This window comes from Arvicola amphibius, chromosome 17, assembly GCF_903992535.2.
Source record: "Arvicola amphibius chromosome 17, mArvAmp1.2, whole genome shotgun sequence".
In the NCBI taxonomy this organism is placed as follows: domain Eukaryota; kingdom Metazoa; phylum Chordata; class Mammalia; order Rodentia; family Cricetidae; genus Arvicola; species Arvicola amphibius.
The window spans coordinates 11,862,994-11,882,372 of record NC_052063.2 but is presented as its reverse complement, the minus strand read 5'-3'; the positions used below and the strand labels follow the sequence as shown (position 1 = coordinate 11,882,372).

The 19,379-nt window shown below is 42.4% G+C and overlaps 1 long non-coding RNA gene across 1 annotated transcript in view; it reads right to left on the bottom strand.

The window, feature by feature from the left end:
* Positions 1–18,480, bottom strand: part of LOC119803215 — a 101,235-nt gene extending 82,755 nt beyond the window's left edge. The window contains exons 1-2 of the long non-coding RNA XR_005283616.1: positions 18,256–18,480; positions 17,694–17,888 (exon numbers count right to left, since the gene is read on the bottom strand). This is a non-coding gene — a long non-coding RNA (uncharacterized LOC119803215). The remainder of the gene's footprint in view (positions 1–17,693; positions 17,889–18,255) is intronic.
* Positions 18,481–19,379: the final 899 nt, after the last annotated feature.

The window sequence follows — 19,379 nt, the reverse complement described above, 5'->3', positions numbered from 1 at the left end:
GAAGACCAGGAAAACTGTGGAAATAGTAGGACATAGACTCAAGTGTCAGTTGGGTTTTCCGTGGAAGCTCTGTTGATCAGATATAGTCACACACACACACACACACACACACACAGAGAGAGAGAGAGAGAGAGAGAGAGAGAGAGAGAGAGAGAGAGAGAGAGAGAGAGAGAGAGAGAGAGAGAGAGAGAGAGAAGCAATGGGCTAGGAAATGTGGTCTCTGATGGGCTGTCCTGTCCCACAGACTTTTCCCAAGAAAAGATTGCTAATCTCTAGCAGTTAACCAAGCTTTCCAAACAGAACAATCTGTATTCCCCAGGGTTGCCATCTAAGGGGGAAGTGACTGTGGGTTGGTCGCAGAATAAGGTAAATGAGTGGATGTTAATCTACTGGGGCTCATGGATCTGATGAAATGTGTGAGCTGTCTCCAGCCACAGAAATCCTCATCCCCACTATTATGAGAGGTGTTCTGTTGGCGTTCTGCTCTCTGTGATTATCCACATCATATCTACCTCATGTGCTAATCCGGGTGCCATCTCAAGGCTCTGCTTTGTTGCTTCACTTCTTCCTTGAGGTGGCAGGCAAGGCTCTACTCAGTTCCTATTGTGTGGCCGTTTTGCTTCCGTGTTCCCTCCCAGCTTGGCCTTTCTTTGCCTCCTCACCCGTATGCCAGGACTGACTCATCTTCATCCTTCCTAGTCTGCTTTCAGATCTCACTGTCATTTTCTTATAAAAGCCTCTACAAGAAAACAAAGCAAATCATCCTTCTTCTATGATCTCCACGCCCTCTTTGAGCATCTTTCTTAATGTCTGTCAAGGGCTCTAATCAGATGTGTCTGTGATGGATGATTGCACTTGCCTGAGTCATTCCAACTAAAAGGTCCATCTGGGCAAAAACTTAGGGTGCCTAAGCCCCAGCTCAGCACCTGGCTTAGTCTGCCTAATAAGAAAGGCAATATGTAATATGTGCAACACATGAATAATTGAATGTTTATGTAATACATGTGTTTCTGTAAGACATGAAGGATTGGATGCATGGATCTTGTAAGTGCTTTACCCTCCCTTGCAGTGTTGATGGAGAGATAAATGATACCCAAATCACTTTCTCATTCTGGGAAATGAATATGGATAGAAGAAATGAGTCAGGGTTTGGTTGTAAACAGGAACTTTCCCTGTAGTAAAGCTCCCTTGCCCCAGAAATTATTTCCAATCCAATGGGAGAATAAAACAGTGGAGCACGCTGCCTCTCTGTCCTACTCTCGCGAGGAGGAGTGTTAGTGCCTGGAGCAAGGGCTGGAGAAGGGAAGAATAGATAAGAAACCCACTGTGAGCTATTTTTTCTTTGCTTTGTGTCTAAAAGACACTTATGAGTGAGTACATATTATATTCGTCTTTCTGGTCTGGGTTACCTCACTCAATATGGTTTTTTTTCTAGACCCATCCATGTGCCTGCAACTTCCAAGGTGTCATTATTTTTCTCTGCTGGGTAAACTGTGTAAATGTACCACATTTTCTAAACACAACCCCAGAGAACCTAAACAATAAAGGGGACCCTAAAAGAAACATCCATAGATCTAAATCGGAAGGAGAAAAAGACAAGATCTCCTGAGTAAATTGGGAACATGGGGGTCATGGGCGAGGGTAAAAGGGGAGAGGGAGGGAGGGGAGCAGAGAAAAACGTATAGCGCAATAAAAACAATAAAAGAAGAAAAAGAAACCCACTGTGGGGTAAATGCCGCAAGACTTTCTGGAGGAGACCAATTTCTGGACATACTTTAAAAGTTTCTTCACAGCACTCATTTGAGTTATATCCGTAGTCTAGGTGCCAACAAAATACTATGACCACAAATCTTGCTCCTTAGGTTTTGTGTAAGGATAAAGCTAATAAATTATGAACTAGTCGGGAAGGGCTCAAGTTGGCCCACATGTTAGTCCTCTAGGGGAGAATAAGACAGTAGTGTGTCTCGTATGTTAACAAATTCCATGACTTTCCAAAACAGCTAGCATCTACAATCTTATCAGTCTTAGACACGTGATTTCCTTTGGCAAATGACCTGTGACTGAAGAAGAAGGCCTAGAAGAAGCCACTCTCCCCTCCTGACTTAGATTCATTTTTTTAATCATTTATTTATTCTGCCAACTAGATCTAAACAGGAACAAGGAAAGTGGGCAAGGGAGGGAGGCAGCCACACCTGGCCTACAGTCACCATGTAAGCTGAGCAACACCCAGAGTTACTCGGGGAAGGTGTTGAGACGTGAGGGCCATTTGTTATTGCAGCATAGCCCAGTCTAATACACTTTATTTCATGGACAATACATTTAGCTGTACTCACACTTTGGGCTAGAGACTTAGTGGAAAGAGCGGTCCAATTCCATTTGAGTCTGTCAGCCCTCACTTTTATCCAATTGATAAGAAAGGTACTTCTGGCCGGAATAAGGGAGAAAGCAGAGAGAGTCAAAGGCCAAAGGCAGAGTAAACTCTGCATTCCTTGGCTGGAAAGAAGGCAGGAACCACCTGCCTGGGAGTTTTCTGTTGAATATGCCAAGGGAATAGCATTACAGAGAAACTGATTTAAAAAAAAAAAAATCCCTGTTATCTAGAAAGGATTTCCTTTTTCCTTTTCTGGGAAGGAAAGTTTTAACGAGAGCTTTAGCTCCTGATTTCCACTGAAGTAAGACTAGCTGGAGCTCATATCATTGTTATAGTTATCACCATACAGAGAAAATACAGAAGAAACTCACTGGAGACAAAAACAGTTTACATGAACTATCTGCTAAGCCCATGATGGAGTCATAAGATAAATTCACTTTCAAAGACGTATTCATTTTCTGTTTATTTATTAAACAAAAAAATGAGTGTTTTGGCCTGTATGTGAACACAGTGTGTGTGTGTGTGTGTGTGTGTGTGTGTGTGTGTGTGTGTACCTGGTGCCCTCAAAGGCCAGAAGAGGTCTTTTGATCTCCTAGAACTGGAGTAACAAATACTTGTGAGCTGCCTTTGGGTGCTGGGGGCAGAACTCAGGTCCTCTGCAGGAGCATCGAGTGCTCTTAACTCATGAGCCACCTCTCCAGCCACATAAGTTGTTCCTACTTAGCCCTCCTCCCTCTTCCTCATATCTTTCTTCGTCGTCTTCTGTTTTTTTTTTCCCCTTGTTAAAAATCTACTCAGGACATTTTTTTTGTTGTTTTTGTTTGTTTGTTTGTTTTGTTTTGAGACATGGTTTCTCTGTGTAGCTTGGAGCCTGTTCTGGTACTCACTCTATAGAGCAAACTGGCCTCAGACTCACAAAGATTCACCTGCTTCTGCTTCCCACGTGCTGGGACGAAAGGTGTGCACCATCACTGCCTGGCTAACTCATGCCATTTTTTAGAAGATTCAGACATGATCGATATAGGTATGAACATAACATATATTTATATATGTAACACATTTATAACTACATCATATATAATATATATTTATGTATGTAACACATTTATAACTGTATTTTATATTGTGAAAGGTATATATGTATTAAACAGTTATTCTGGGAGTTCTGTCCATACCTCTAAAATATTAAATGGACTTGCCCAAATAGCAAATATTTAAATCTTGAAAAATTCTCTAAATATGATTTGGAATTTGAAGGAGGTTTGACATTTTCTTTTAAGCATTCCAACGTATATTCCCGTGTTCCCCAGGCTGCCTGGCCATCTACAAATTCAGTTCAACTTCATAAGCTTTCCTTCATGCCTGCTAGCGCCATAAATTCTGTGCAACCTGTAGCTTAAACGTCTAGATTCTCGTACTGAATAGGCTTTCTGTCATGGACTTTCTATTCCAAGGTCAATCCCAGTTAAACGCTCCTCCTGCCTCCAAGTACATCTGAATCGTGGAGCGCAGTATCCATTTTTATTCTCTACTTTCAGGCAACATTGCTCTTCCCATAAATGTATCAAGACTTTGAGACGTTTAATAAAAGGTGTAGGTACAAAAGGAGCATGCAGCTTCATCACTACCACCAATGTTGGATAGTTGAGCTCCAATGCGCCATTAACCACCTAAAAGCCAGTCCCATTCTGAAATACACCCGAACCAGAGGCCAAAGCAGTGACTGTCACAGGTACGGTATCTGAGTCTGACAAGGTTTTCCTGGAAATCTAGGCAGTTATATTGAGTTATCCTGAAGATATTTTTGAAAATAGGCTTTCTTAAAAGAATAAATATATTGAGCGGATTGGCCCTAATTCATCAACTCAAGGCTAGAACTTCCAAAATCTGCAATGGAAATAAAAAAAAAAATCTCACTTTGCAACGAAAGCCCCAGTGTGAAGTGTAAAGACTCTAACGCCACTCCAAAGCTACAGAATATCCCACTGAGTTTTAAAATGTGGTTGTAAAAATCAGAAGTGAAGTTGAACTCGGCAGGCTTAGGGTGTGTTGTGTCTTTTCATTGTAGGGAGACTGGGTTGTTCTTTATATGTCAAACACGCAAGGGAACCCCAGCCATTATTTCCCATTCCAAGCAGCCAGGCATTTCTTTCACCCATTCTACATATTCTTTAAAGGTCGATGGCTACGTACACGGTACAAAGGGAAAAGGCATGGCATTACCGTAAACCTGTCTCTGACTCAAAACCCTGATCTCATTTGACTTTTCTTTGGAATTCATTTTAGGACACTAGCTTTCCTCTGATTAAATCTGTGGCTCGAGAGAGGGATCAGAGATTGGAAACACATGTTACTCCTGCAGAGGACCCGGTTCAGTTCCCAGTTCCCAGCTGCCTTTAACTCCAGCTCCAGAGAACCCGAAATCTCTGGCGTCCACGAACACCTGTACTCAAAGCCACATGTACGCACACGTGCGCATGCATGCATGCGCTCTCTCTCTCTCTCTCTCTCTCTCTCTCTCTCTCTCTCTCTCTCTCTCTCTCACACACACACACACACACACACACACACACACACACGGGGGGGGGGAGAGAGAGAAGTTAAAAGAGTAATAAATCTTAATTTAAAACATTTAACTATCACTTAAGTATATACAGGGTACATCTATAAAATACAAGACTGAGTCCTGTATTCACCCTGAAGAAATCCAAACCTACAGAAGACGCAGTTTGGGTTGCAATGCCACATCATGCTACAAAGACGAGGGTGCATTGGCAGTTTTCTCTGAGCAGTCTCGGGTCTAGAGCTCGAAGATGACTCCAGATACCGTCTACGTGTATCACAAACCAGCACCGGGCAACAGTGACTCAGACCCAGGAGATGATGCTAAATTATAACAATAACCTCTTCACTAGGAAACCCACTTGCGAAGGAAGCAGACTGTTGGGAGGGACCTGCCATCCTTTTTCTTGAATCGCCAGGGCAACAGCTTGTCTGTAATCCTTGAAGAAAGAAAAGTTCTCGCAGATTAAACACTTTTTGGTAATAACCGCTATCGGTATTTCAACTGGATAAGCAGCTCAGCTTTGACGAATGAACCAACATAATGACAGTAATAATGGCGTGATAGTAGCTAGGTGTCAGGCCACTGCTGATACCTCCAGTTCCTGTCTTAACAGTGTTTTCTGATATGCAAAATCTCTACCTTCCCACTCTGCCCCTGCCTTCCACCCACTCCGATAAGCTATCATGCTCGGCAACCCTGAGAACTGTCCGGAGGGGGATTACTTTGAAGGACATAATTGCAGGTACTGAGTATGAGACTCAGCATAATTAAAACTAAATTATGATCAAATTGTTTTCAGGAGATTGGTAATTGTACCTTAGGCCTTAAGATAACCAAACCTATGCCAAGTAGCCTCACCCAAACCAAAGACAATTTACATTCCCACCACGTGTCACCGTGTTTTGGTGTCTCCTGGACAGTGCCTAATAATTTTTTTTCACATTGACACACAATTGGATTTACCTATGACAGGTTATAGTTTGCCCATGAAAAAAACAAAGTTCTACTGAGAATATATAACTTTGTGCCATTGTAGAAAATTCTGCCTTCTCACACTGGAAACATCCTTTTGACGTCTTTCTCATTTAAACTGTTTGATCTTTCATGCTGTCTTTTAATTCCACCCAAGTCATGTGCTTGTGCTCATCAACAGCTTATTGCTACCTTTTTTTTTCAAGACATGGATTTCATTGTAGCTTTGGAGCCTGTCCTGGAGCTAACTCTTATAGGCTGGCCTTGAACTAACAGAGATCCACCTGCATCTGCCTCCCAAGTGCTGGGATTAAAGGCATGCGCCACCACCACCTGCCGCTGCTGCTGTCCCCTCCCTCTCCTTCCTTTCCATCTTCCTCTTCTTCTTCTTTCTCCTCCTCCCTCTTCCTTCTCCTTCTTCTCCTCTTCTTCCCAAGCATAGAACTTGAATGTATTTCTCAGTCTCCCTTATAGCTAGGTTATATTTGCAACTAAGATATTATCAGTAGTAGAAAAACATAGAACTCAATAAAAATAAAAAATAAAAAAGGTATTATCAGCAGTACATGGACAAAAATAATGGGTATCACCCCGCCCCCAGACCTGGGCCTAAAACCTTCTCCCTATGATCCTTATAATTTCTCTAGATGGCTGGAGAGGACCCTCAGGATACAAACGAGGTGGGAGACATAATAGATGGAAGAAACCGAGTCCCTGCAACCCTAGAAGGAGTAGACACCACATTCCACCTTGAACTGGCGTGAGCAGAAAATGAGAATCTACGGTGTAGGAACCTGAGGATGGGGTTTTGCCTTTTAGTCAGGGATGTTTGTTGAGTAGAGTTGGTTTTCTTGTTGATTTGTATCTCTCCTATTTTTCCAATCATTTCACATTTTGTTCCTTTGTTTCCTTTATCTTCTGCTTCTTTTTGCTTATTCTGCAAGGAACAGTTACAGAGCCGGCGTATGTTCTCAGAACCCACACAGTGCACGTGAACCATGTCCAAAGCTGCCCAAGTAAGTGAGCAACCAAGTTCCAACAAGCAAAGCACAGTAGTTTAGATCTACAGGTTCTGTGGAGAGGCATCACGCTCCAATCTGACCCATTTCATAAGTTAAGTGTTCTGGGAGCCAAGCCACACAGACCCATTTACATCTCGCTTAGAGAATCCTTCACCCTGCGGGGCCCAGAGGTATCTATGATCAATCAGCCTTTCATTCAAACCTCAAAGAGATTTCGGAAAGGGTTTTCAGAGGAGATGGCACACGAAGTGGGACTTGGTGGGGTTCCCTGTCGTAGGGACCGAGAAGGGAGGCACTCTGAGGAGAGAAAATAGCAGCCAAAGCAGAGAGTGTGTAGCTTTAATAGTTTCTCTGGCAGCACTGAAGAAACACAGAGAGCATGATCCTGCCTCTCGGCTTCCCAGGCTTCAGTGGGAATGAGCAACTGGACGAACTACATCAAGAGATGTTTTGAAATCTGCAGATTCAGTGGCCTGAGATCCTTAACTCTGCCTACATGCCAAATTTTAATGAACGCTGTTACGTCAACACTAAATAGCACTAAACAACATCGTCTTCAAATGCAGGTAAATAAATTGTATTTCCCCCATCCTTTCAAAGCTTCACTAATAAGATACATTATTAAATGATGTTCATTGTAGCCCTGGAAAGGCCCCTCTGATAATCTTAACTATGAAAAAATAAAATACATATGCTCATATGTCCTGGCCCAAGTATATTTGAGCTTCCCTTAAACAAAAATAGACCGGGCCGCTTAAATACAGACATTTGTTTTCTTATGGTTTTAGAGACTAGAAAATGGAAATTTGAGTGCCAACAGGGTCTGTCTTGTGGCTTGTATCTGGTCCCTTTCTCAGTCTGTGTTCCCATGACATGGAGAGACCTCATCTGCTCTTCATCATTTTGGACTGCTAACCACACCACGAGGCTCCACCCTTACAACCTCACCATACTCCCCTACTTGTCCAGTGCCAATCCACAAAGATCCTAATAGTGGGCACTAGGATTCTGACACACACGACTCATGAAGGCAAAAAACACTCTGACACAATACTCAAATAACAAACCCTACATTCCAGCAAACATAAACTACTTATCCATCCAACCTATACTTTCGACGCCTATCTTGTAGCGGGTATTCTGCTCAGCTTGGGAATCCACCAATGGCTGAGGTGAGGGGAGCTTCTACTCTTGAGTAGTCTCATAGACAGACAAGTAACTGACAAACAGTGATTGGAAAAACTGAAAAAAGAAAAGATCTCACAACAAGGTGGTGTATGAAGTCACTCCGGAATCCTAAAAAGGAACCAAAATGACAAAGAGTTGGACATAGAACGCCCTAGGCCAAGGAGGCAATGGAGTTATACATTCCCAAGGAAGAGAGAATTTCACACACTTGGGAAGTAGGGTCCATGTGCTTATAGCATTCAGTGATGGGGAAGAGTAGGGGTAAGCAAGCCAGAGAGATAGGAAGAGAGAATCGTACAAAGGGATTGTGGACATTAATTTTATGCTCAGTCTTCCTAATCACAGTGCTAAAACCAAGAAATCGTCTTTCTGCACTATCAGACTTATCTTAAAATGATTTTTAGGACTAGGGATTATGCTTGTCATTGCCTGAGTTTGAGTCTCCAGAACCTGCATGAAGCCAGACAAAGGAGTGCACACATGTCTATAACCCAAGTGCTCCACAGAAAGATTCGAGAGATGGAGATCAGACGATCCCCAAAGCACCATGGGCCAGCTAGCCTGCTGTACACGACAAAGAACGATAAGAGATACTGTTTTAAACAAGGTAGAAGGTGGGGACCAACACTCAAAGTTGTCATCTGACTACCATATGTGCGCTATGGCACACACACACACACACACACACACACACACGCACTGAAATATGTGCACACAACACAAACATTTTTAAAAAAAAATAGTTTTAAAATGAGAATAGCTTGAGGAAAAGTCTATCTTCAGTGCTGATTGTGGTAGGCATCGGTGGTGCATGTTGGATATATTTATAACGACTTCATAATGTATATGACCTACACCCAGCAATTCTGTTCTAAGAAACTATTCTACGGAAATAAGTAACTCTCTTCTCCCATGGTATTATTTCCAAAGCTGTCTATTGTAGATTTTGTAATAATCTTTAAATCAAAAATTAGCTTCAGAGATACAACATTTTGAGACCTTGCAACATGGTAACAATAGTCTCTAGTGGATTAAGAAAATATGTAAAGGCCAGGCAGTGGTGGCGCACGCCTTTAATCCCAGCACTCGGGAGGCAGAGGCAGGCGGATCTCTGTGAGTTCGAGGCCAGCCTGGTCTACAAGAGCTAGTTCCAGGACAGGCTCTAAAAAAGCTGCAGAGAAACCCTGTCTCGAAAAACCAAAAAAGAAAAAAAGAAAAAAAAAGAAAATATGTAAAGGCTGGAGATTTAATCTATAGACAGAATGTGGTTGTCACCTCAAAATTTATAATTAAAATTCTATACCCAGTGTGACTGTGTTTTGAGAGAAGGGTTTTCAGGAGCTGGATGAGTGGAACAGAAAGAGCCTTATCCCTCCCATTGTGGACAGACACAGAAAGAAGGCAGCCATCCAGGGACCAGGAAATGGACCTTTCCCAAGTCTGCTGCCTCCTGCCAATCTTAGATAGCTAAGCCTCCAGCACTAGAAGAAATAAATACCTGTGTCCCTAAGTTATACCTTAAAACACAAAGGGGACAAGGAGAAGCCCAAAACAAATGCCCTCAACTGAGATCTGATGAGATAACAATAACCCCAACAGTAATGCTCTAGTTGAAGGTAAGTGTTCATACAGACACAAAGGACCTTGTGCCTGCAGTAATAGTTAAAAAAAAAAAAAAAACAGGCAAAATAAAAATCATGTGTTTCACTGAAACTAGCAAGATGTGGCAGATGCAAGGAGACCTTGCTGGGTTGAATTCCAGAGAAAAAAAGACCATTTTTTCCATTTTAAGGAGAAGTAGGTATGTTGCCATGCATGCATGGAAAGGGGTTCCTTGTTTGGACCGTGAAGTATACAGGTACCACTGTGGGGTATCTTGAGAAGGGTTGCATGAAGGAAAAGTTAGCTCAACCTTACTCAACCATGAAGGTTGGCGGGGAAGACTAGAGTCTGGTAAAGCTCCAGGTAGAAAACAAATTGTTCAGCCTGACCCCCCCACACACACACGCTCCACCCTCTTCATGATAATATATAAGGAGATAACAGAGTAGAGGCCGAAGAAAAGGCTATCATCACATGGTCTCTTGAAGTTGAAGTCCTGACATGCTTGAATTGCAAGGGCAGGTCAAATTTGGATCGTGTGATAAAGATACAGCCTACCATCTTCCCAGGTCAAACATTATCGGCATGATTAAAAAGGGCAAGACCAGAGGGAGCATGGCAAGCCACGGGTATATTCAGCCTAATGATCTGTGATCCAACCGTGTCTCTGTGCCCCCTGGGAGAGAGCGAATGATTAGTCCTTTACCCTAATCGAAGATGGCATAATAAATCAAACTTAAATATGTGGACTTCAGTCTTCACTCCTTTCGTACATGATGTCCATAATACAGCAGACATATGAGACATGTAAGGACTACCCAGTGTGACCTTATTTAAGAGGAAGTTGTGTCTGTAGAATTAGACCGGAAAATATCCTCACACCGTTCCCCTCTATGCGATGGTTCACTTTTTGCAAAGAACACTTGCTCTGCAGTCTGAATAAGACTTCCTCATTATCCTGGAGTTTTAGCAACTTAACCAGCATGCTCCCCACCACTGTTTGGCTTATGTTTGCCCTGCTATGCGCTTCCTGAGTTTATTGAGTCTTGGGGTACATTTTTAATCAAATTTGAGAGTGTCTCGACAGGAGTTCTTCCAATATTTTCCCTCGTCCTCTTCACCTAAGGCGTTAGTCACAGGAGAGCGTTTGATTTGACTTCTGTGGCTACTGAGGGGCCTGCTGTTCTGTTTTCCTTCCTGTCAGTTCCCTCTCTCAGTTAGAAACAGACAAGAAAATCTACCAACCTGGTTTCAAGTCCATTTGTGCTTGCCTCTGAAGCGCATGATCTTTTAGTAATACTTTGAATTCACCGAGAAGCAAGGCAAATGTCTGTAAGCCCAGCTCTCAAGAGGTCTTGGCATGAGGACCTGGAGTTCAATTACAGTCCGGGCTACATGAAACCCTGTCTCAAAAATGGAGGAGGAGGAGGAGGAGGAGGAGGAGGAGGAGGAAGAAGAGGAGGAAGAAGAGGAAGAAGAAGAAGAAGAAAGATGAAATGAAACATCCAAAGTGTAAATTCGGGATAATATTTGTAAAAAGTAAAAATGAGAAAGCTGAACAAAGTATATAGAGCCTTCAAACCATGCCTGAAGTTTAATACTTATCAAGAAAGACTAGCTCTATAGATACTTTTTTTTGACAGATTTACTGGAATTCCTTAATTTAAAGCCACATACTGGAGAAAGCAAATATCTCTCACAACTGTGTTTACATTAATACCCTGCCATGCTCAGCCATTGTCTGGGAGCTGCCTACTAGGAATTTGTTCTTGCTGTGAACATTGTCATAAATCTAGAGAAAGAATAACTAGGCCTTCAGTTACTTCTGCTCCTCATTGCAGGAGACCAGAGTCGTGCATATTTATGACTTACCAACTGCCACTAAGCCCATTTAATTGCTTTGAATTAGCTATTACATTTAGTCCTGTAACTTCCCATAACTTCTCTCATCATGTTATATTACACTGTGCTCTTAAATACTAAAATGTATTTATAATAATTGACATCCAATTTCGAAGCCTACAACATGTGCAGAAGTCAAATGCATGAGCGTCATGGCTTCTGTGACTGGAGGGATGGGTGAAGGGAGAGTTTTTGCGGGAGTGTTATTTTTATGCAAGGTGGCAGGCATATTATTTCAAAATGGGCAATGGGAGAAAAAGAAAGAAAGGATAATGTTAGCAAAAATAATATACCAAAATACTGACTAACTTTTTTGGTCATGATCCACAATAAAAAAATACTTTGTCATGGTACCCTGCACACCTGTTCTCCACATAACTTCTGCACACAGAAGCACAGCAAAAATTACTTAAGGGAATGCTTGTAATTACCAAATGCAATGAATAAGTTCTCTCTTGCCTTTTGGTGTGGGAGGTCCTTCTCTCTATGTGTTGCTTTTATTGGTTAATGAATAAAGAACCAACTTGATCTACATCATGGGAGGAGGAAGGTGGAGTTGAGGAGATGCTCTGGAGTCACCACCAGTGATATATGTACTGAAACTTTGCTGGTAGGCCATGACCTCTTGGTGATATATAGATTAATAGAAATGGGTTAAATTAATATGTAAGAGTTAGCCAATAAGAAGCTAGAGCTAATGAATGGGCCAAGCCGTGATTTAATTAATACAGTTTCTGTGTGATTATTTGGGGTCTGAATTAGCTGAGATGAACAAACGGCCTCTCTGCAACAACCTTTGTCATCACCTGTGATCCATACAATATGTTGGCAAACAAGCTCCCACAGTGGATACTATCCACCTTTGAAGAACACTTGCTATGTCTCTGGCCATTTCTTTTTTAAACTTACATTATTATCAGCTGACTTTCAGCAAAACACTCCATGTTGGTGTTGCCTCTCATTTTAGAGAGGAGGAAATAGACTTGGAAAAATGACCTGAAATGGTCAACGACGTGTTAGGGATCATGGCTTGAATTCTAGCACTCCGAAGGCTGAGGCAGAAGGAGTATCATGAGTGTGAGGTCAATGTTACCTGGGATATATAGTGAGCCCTGGACAACCTAGGGCACAGTGGGACCCTGCATAAAGAGACAAACAAACAAGTGGATATATAAAATTCTTAATGTGGGAAGACTAGAAGCAGAAAGGCAAGGCTTTCATATAGATATAAAAATGAGGTCCAGCCCGGCGGTGGTGGCGCACGCCTTTAATCCCAGCACTCGGGAGGCAGAGGCAGGCAGATTTCTGAGTTCGAGGCCAGCCTGGTCTACAAGAGCTAGTTCCAGGACAGGCTCTAGAAACTACAGGGAAACCCTGTCTCGAAAAACCAAAAAAAAAAAAAAAAAAAAAATGAGGTCCAGCTGGTCTACTCTTAGGTGCATACCATAGTACCTCCACTGTGGTCACTACACTCGGAACCCAGGGTGTTACAGGTGGGGCTATGAACCCTTACACGTTTTCTTGTGAGAAACAGCTGTTTTTCATCTGGAATCTGGAATACACTAAAGCTCCACGGGACTGCACCATTACGCCATAACTTTATGTCCGAGTTTGTTTACTCAGACACCATAACTATGATTTGTTCCTACAACCCAAGCAGATACTTTGAAAACCCCCATTCATTTGATCATATCAGAACTCTGACCTTAAAGATATCATGCTTGATACGTGCTTTTGTATGCACTATTGGTAAGCAGAATCTAAAACACCACATAAACGAGAAACTTTAATCTACTGTGGCTATTTTTCGGCTCTAAGATACTACAAACCTGTAATTCTAATCAAGGCCCCGGCCATTCACTATTCCATAACTAAGCCACATGACAGGTATCATTTAAATTGCTTAGAAACATACTGAGACAGGGGGGTCCTTTGTTTCTTTGTTCATCTACCCTGGAATTTTCTGAGTGTTAATTAGAGAATTTTGGAATAATTTAGCCATATTTCTTTTAGTTTATTGTCTATCATAGAGCTGGGGCAATCATTTTGTCAAATACTCTTTATTATAATTTAAGATAACTAGCCACCATTCCACTCTTTTCTCTCTAGACTAAATAAACACAATCCCTCTAATCTTTTCCCATTGGATTAGCTTTCTCTGTAATCATCAGTGGAATACTTCCTGGGCAACCTGCCCTAGTTTTTCTATGTATGTGACAGAGGATAGAGCTTCATGCTGATCACATACTAACCCTAAAAAGGGCCTGGCCAATGCCAAGTATCTAAGGCTCTTTCCTGCCGTGTTTCTTTCCAACAGAGAGTGTAGTGATTCAAAATACCATGAGCCAATCTACCCAATATGCTAGATTTTTTTTCCTTTTAAATGATTTCTTTAAAAAAAAATAAAATAAAATAAATAAATAAATAAAAGATCTCTTTATACAATAGGGGAAAGGGTGATAATGGGAAAGGAATTTCAAGCATGGGAAGGAGTGGAAGGGTAAGAGAGAGAAAGGCATGGGGAAGATAACTAACACCAAGGACAAGTATGGAAACCTACTATTTTATGAGCTTCATAGAGAGAGAGAGAGAGAGAGAGAGAGAGAGAGAGAGAGAGATATGAGAGAGAGAGAGATTTTCCACATAACAGAGTTTAGCTAGGGATATGCTCTTCTCAGAAAACATTGGTTGCCAAATAAAAAGCCCAATGCCGAGTATTGGATACTGTCCCTCAAATCGCTCGTTAGGGGTGTCCCAAAGACCCCCAAACAACAAAGTCTATTGCCATTGCTCTTGGCTACCCACAAGAACTTGATAACAAGACCCTATTGCGTAAGATACACATACTTTGGTCACAAAACACAGAGAAGCCAAGTTGGTACTAGCCAGGAAGCTTTCTTCTGCTTGGTTAGCCTGCATGGCACCAGAAAATATTTATTACGTAGCTTGCCATAGGGGAAAGGAGCCATCAACAGTCTTACCCAACTAAGAACTACAATAAGGACTCACGTGGAAAGGTATGGCTATGGGCACAATAGTGGTATGAATGTTATAGGGGTAGCCACCTACTCTCCGTTTGAATTTAAGGCCTGCTCAACAGGAGGAAACACACACCTGGTGCTGTAAATCTCGCCTAGAACACATGACTGGGGAGCTCACAGAATGTAAGGAGGAATCTGCTATTATCACTCTGCGAAATAGACATAGTATCATGTTGGGGACTGCGGATCCCCAGAACCTGAATTTCCTGTAAACAACGTGTTTTCCTGTGCTTGCAGCTGCTCCGAGCATGAGACCCTGATGGGAGGGGAGTGGTTTGTGATGGCTTGCAGCTGAAGGATCCGGAAAGCTAGGCAGTGGGCATAGGTCAGGGAAGGCACTATATAAGGTGCCCTGGAACACAATAAAGTTAGCATTCTTGGGGAATTCAAAGATGACTCATGTCTCTGTCTCTGTGTGTTTGTGTGTTTCAATCTCCAGCCCCTTGCCCAGCTCGAGAACTATACTGTAGTGCATAGCGCATAGAAGGGGAGTAGAACTCAGTAGTACGGACATTACAGTATCTCTCTACCTATAGATTACTGCAGATTTTGAAACTCATCATGAAGTTTTTGTGCAGCACGTGGTGGGCTAATGCAGAGATTCACCCTTGGCCAAACTGTAGCGGATAAATGTTAGTGGAGTGTTCAGCCAAAGATGGAACATCTGTATCACAGACCACCCCCCTAAGACTCAGAGACCAACATGGAAAGGGGAGAACCAAAAGACTGAGCGAGTCAGAAGTTGAGGAAAACCAGAGCAAAACATTGTCTTCTGGACACGACAAGATGGCTGTACTCATGGTAAAGCTCACAGCGCCTGGGATGACCTGCGTAAGACCAGTATGAGATAAAGCAAGTCGACATTGCAGCATGGACAGGAAAGGGGCTCATGAGCTCCCCCATCCCAGATGAAGTACTCTGGAAAGTAGATGGCTTCTGAGAAGAATCAGTGTTCTTTGATGATGAGGCCTTTGTTAAGCTGACTATGCCCCTGTGGGTGGCCCACCCCCACAAACATGGGCAGCACAAGTTGAACTCAGTATGTTATTAAACAAATGAGTAACAGGTAGACATGAAGTTGGGGAGGGGGTGAATCTGTAAGGCACTGGGGGCAAATATGATCAAAATTCATTGTATTAAATACTCAAAGAATTAATGAAATATTATATTTAAAATGTCTCCTTACACTCTTGCAGATTAGGATTTCCTCTTTCATGACTTGAATTTGCCTTCTTTTATTTAAAAAAAAAATCATAACATTCCTTTATCATGACTGTCAATTTAATTGATTTCAAAGGCTCCTTTGTATTAAGGATTTTATCTCTATGGTGTTCATTAATCTTTTGGGATTTCTACGCAATCAAATATGTTTCTTTCCAACAGATTGTTTCCACTATTGTTTTGTATGGAAAGTCCTTTCCGTTTCTGTTCAAAGTTTCACTTCTGTTGTGATAAAATATCCTGACCAAAAACAACCCAAGGAAGGAAAGGGTTTATTTGTCTTACGATTCCAAGTTATAGCCCGTTATTGAAGGGACGTCAAGGCAGGAACTGAAGCGGCTGGTCACGGCACAGCCACAATCGAGGGCAGAAAAAGACTAAAAACACCCGTGCTGCCTGCTTCTGCTTCCAGCTAGCTTTCCCCACTCATCTAGTTCAGGATCCTGCTCATCATACGGTGCCTCCCACAGTGGGTGGGTACCCCCTACATCAATTAACTCTCAAGACAATTAACCCAAAACATGCACCCAGGCCAGGCTGATCTGGAGAAGTTGTCATTAAGACTCTCTTCCCAGGTGATTCTAAGTTGGGTCAGATAAAATTAACCCGGAAGAACCACAGCAGGCGGGAAAGCAGGGACTATGGCATTGGGGGGAGATGGGGCAGGGAAAGGGTACTCAATAGAATGACTGAATGCCAGTCTAGTGCCTTATATGGTGCCTTAAATGGGGCAGAGAGGCAGGAGAGCCTAACTGGGGAGGAGGAAGGAGGATGGCACAGAGGGAGACAGAAAAAAGGAAGAGGCAATAAAAAGCATTAAGGATGTGTGAAAAGATCTAAGGAAACATTTATTAACTTACTTTAAAATACATATTATGTGTATGTGTTTGTCTGTCTGTAAAATTATGCCATCCAGAGTGATAATGTGCACCATGCTTTGGACATCCCATGTTCATAATCCCTTTCTATAGATGGAGCATGTGTTTATGTTTCTCTATTCTACATGGGTAAACATGTAAGCCTAGGCATGCAGCATTGCTATTAGCATTTGCTTTTCAGAAAAATAAAAATGGTTTGCATGAGATAAAGAAGATTATTCATGTTTTCTTTACAAGTTTCGGGATACTTTAAACAAGGTTATAGTAGAAACTTCTGAAAGTTAAATTAAGTGCTATTAGTAACAGAAGAAATCAATAAGTAGCAGTGGAGGCTGATCTATGATTTTTCTTTCTAAATGTAAAATACAGAAACACTGTCAAATTAAAAGGCCTTATCATATCACACTCCACAAGAAGAATAATTATTTTATTTCAGAGGTCCCGATTTGCACTTGAACAGGTTTTGCTACCAAAAGAATCAGACCTGTCTGGGCATGAATAGCAGCTGTGGGTCAGGCCAGCTGGAGGTTGGTTTGCAAGAGAAAAGGACTTAAGGTGGTTCCTAAAAATATCCAATCCTAAAACAGTCTAGAGTTCGGCCCAAGCTTTTGCCAGCAGTAGTGGAGAGATGAGCTAGCTTTGAGCACAGGGAGAAACAGTAAACCACGTGAGTGTTGAATGTTTTCCTACTCAGCCTCCATATCTGAAGTCTAGAACCAGGGACAGTAATGCTAATTGAATTAACAGACTCCACCCAGAACTGTAACAAGAAAACTAAACAAACAAAAAAAAAAAAACCCCTCTGCGCTGCTGAGCAGTCAAGGATGTGTGCTTTGGGGGCCAATCATGGGACTTAGCAGTAGAGTGAGTGTCAGCGTGAGAGGACTTCAGGTATATGAATGAGACATTGTGCCAACAGCAGTCACGTACCTGGTGGTGGTGGTGGCCTTGGTAGCATCAGCACGTGGTGGCCCTGGAAGCCTCATCAGGCTTCCTCAGCTCTTATACATCCTAGTGACATCAGAGGCCTTGGGGGAAGGCATTGGGGGAAGCTTCCATATTCAGTTTCTTCAGTGAAAATGATAAAAATGTGTTTCTCCACAGCCCATGGTCTTCCTAACAGACCTTTTAAATGAATAAATACAACATTGCTACTATTATTATTACTATTGTTATTATCATGACAGTCAAATAATATATTACATAAACATTTTATCTATTGTCTTAGTCCATTTTGACTACTATACCGGAATATTTTAGACTAAATTTATAAATAGTATATAAACTAAATATAGACTAAATATACTATAATAATAGACTAAAAATGGTATATGGTATAAAGCATTTTGTCTATTGTCTTAATCCATTTTGACTACCAAATAGAATAACTTAGACTTAACTTATAAATAGTATATAAACAGTATATAGACTAAATATAGACTATAATGATAGACTAACTAAATAGACTAAAAAATATAATTTTTTTTCTCACAGTTCTAGAAGCTAGGAAGCTTATGACAAGGCTGTAGCAGCTTCAACATCTGGTGAAGACACGCTTCCTGGTTTGTAGAGAGCTGCATTTTCATTGTGGAGAGAGGGGGGGCGGTCTCTCTGGGTCACTGATCCCATCCGTTTCTTTAGGTCGCTGTGACAAAATGCCATCACCAGGCCACTTAAGGAAGAAAGAGTTCATTTGGCTTATGATTTTAAAGGCCTAAGGGCCCATCAGGGCAGAAAGGCATAGAGAGCGGGAGCGCGAGCGCCAAGAAGTAGGCGTGGCCTCAGGAAGAGGAAGTGGAGAGCTCACGTCTTCAAAGGAAAGCCGGAAGCAGAGCGAGCCACCAGAAAGGAGCCCGAGGTTTTAAACTCCCAAAGCTCACCTCCAGTGACTCTTCCTCCAGCCATGGGTGTCTTTCAGCTGCCTGTTCTTGGCTACCGGTAGGGGATTCTCCTCCGCTGTTTGACATTGCAGCTGTGTGAATTGCTTAGCCACATATTAAATGAGCGTGTAATGGGAGGTTCGCGAGAGGCCTCACAACTTCCATTCCCTTTGAGTCCCCATGTGGCTTTTTGAGTCCTGTGTCATTGTCCTTAGAACCCACTGCCCTGTTACCACCATATAACGAACTTCACGCTAAAAGATGTGCCTGCTGCCAAATACGAGGTCTCTGCGGCGTGCCCTCCATCTTCCGTGAGATCTCTGGGAGGCACTGTCTCCCTGGCCAGCAGAGACAGCTCATTTCTTTGTCAGAGGGGCTGGGTCTTGGGAAATGTTTCACAATTCTTCCCAAACGCTGGGATGTATCTGAGTGCTTCAGTAGCTTCTACGTTCTAGCGGCCCCACCTCCACAAACAAAGTTCTAGTTAGCAACACCCTACTCTGTTCTAGGACCATTCCAGCTCCCCAGTCCCCAGAGAGCCGGTACATCAGGCCAGCACCCTTCTCCTTGTACACAGGGCCAATGGCTGTCCTGTTCCCATCTGGAGCTTGTCTTTCTCCAGTCCTTCCGCAGCCAGCGATCTGGGAAGAGTTTGCCGGCTGTGTTCAGCGCTTCGGGGAGTTTCCCCCACAGATGAGAGCCTGGGTGTCACGTTCGATTGAATTCTCTCCCATCT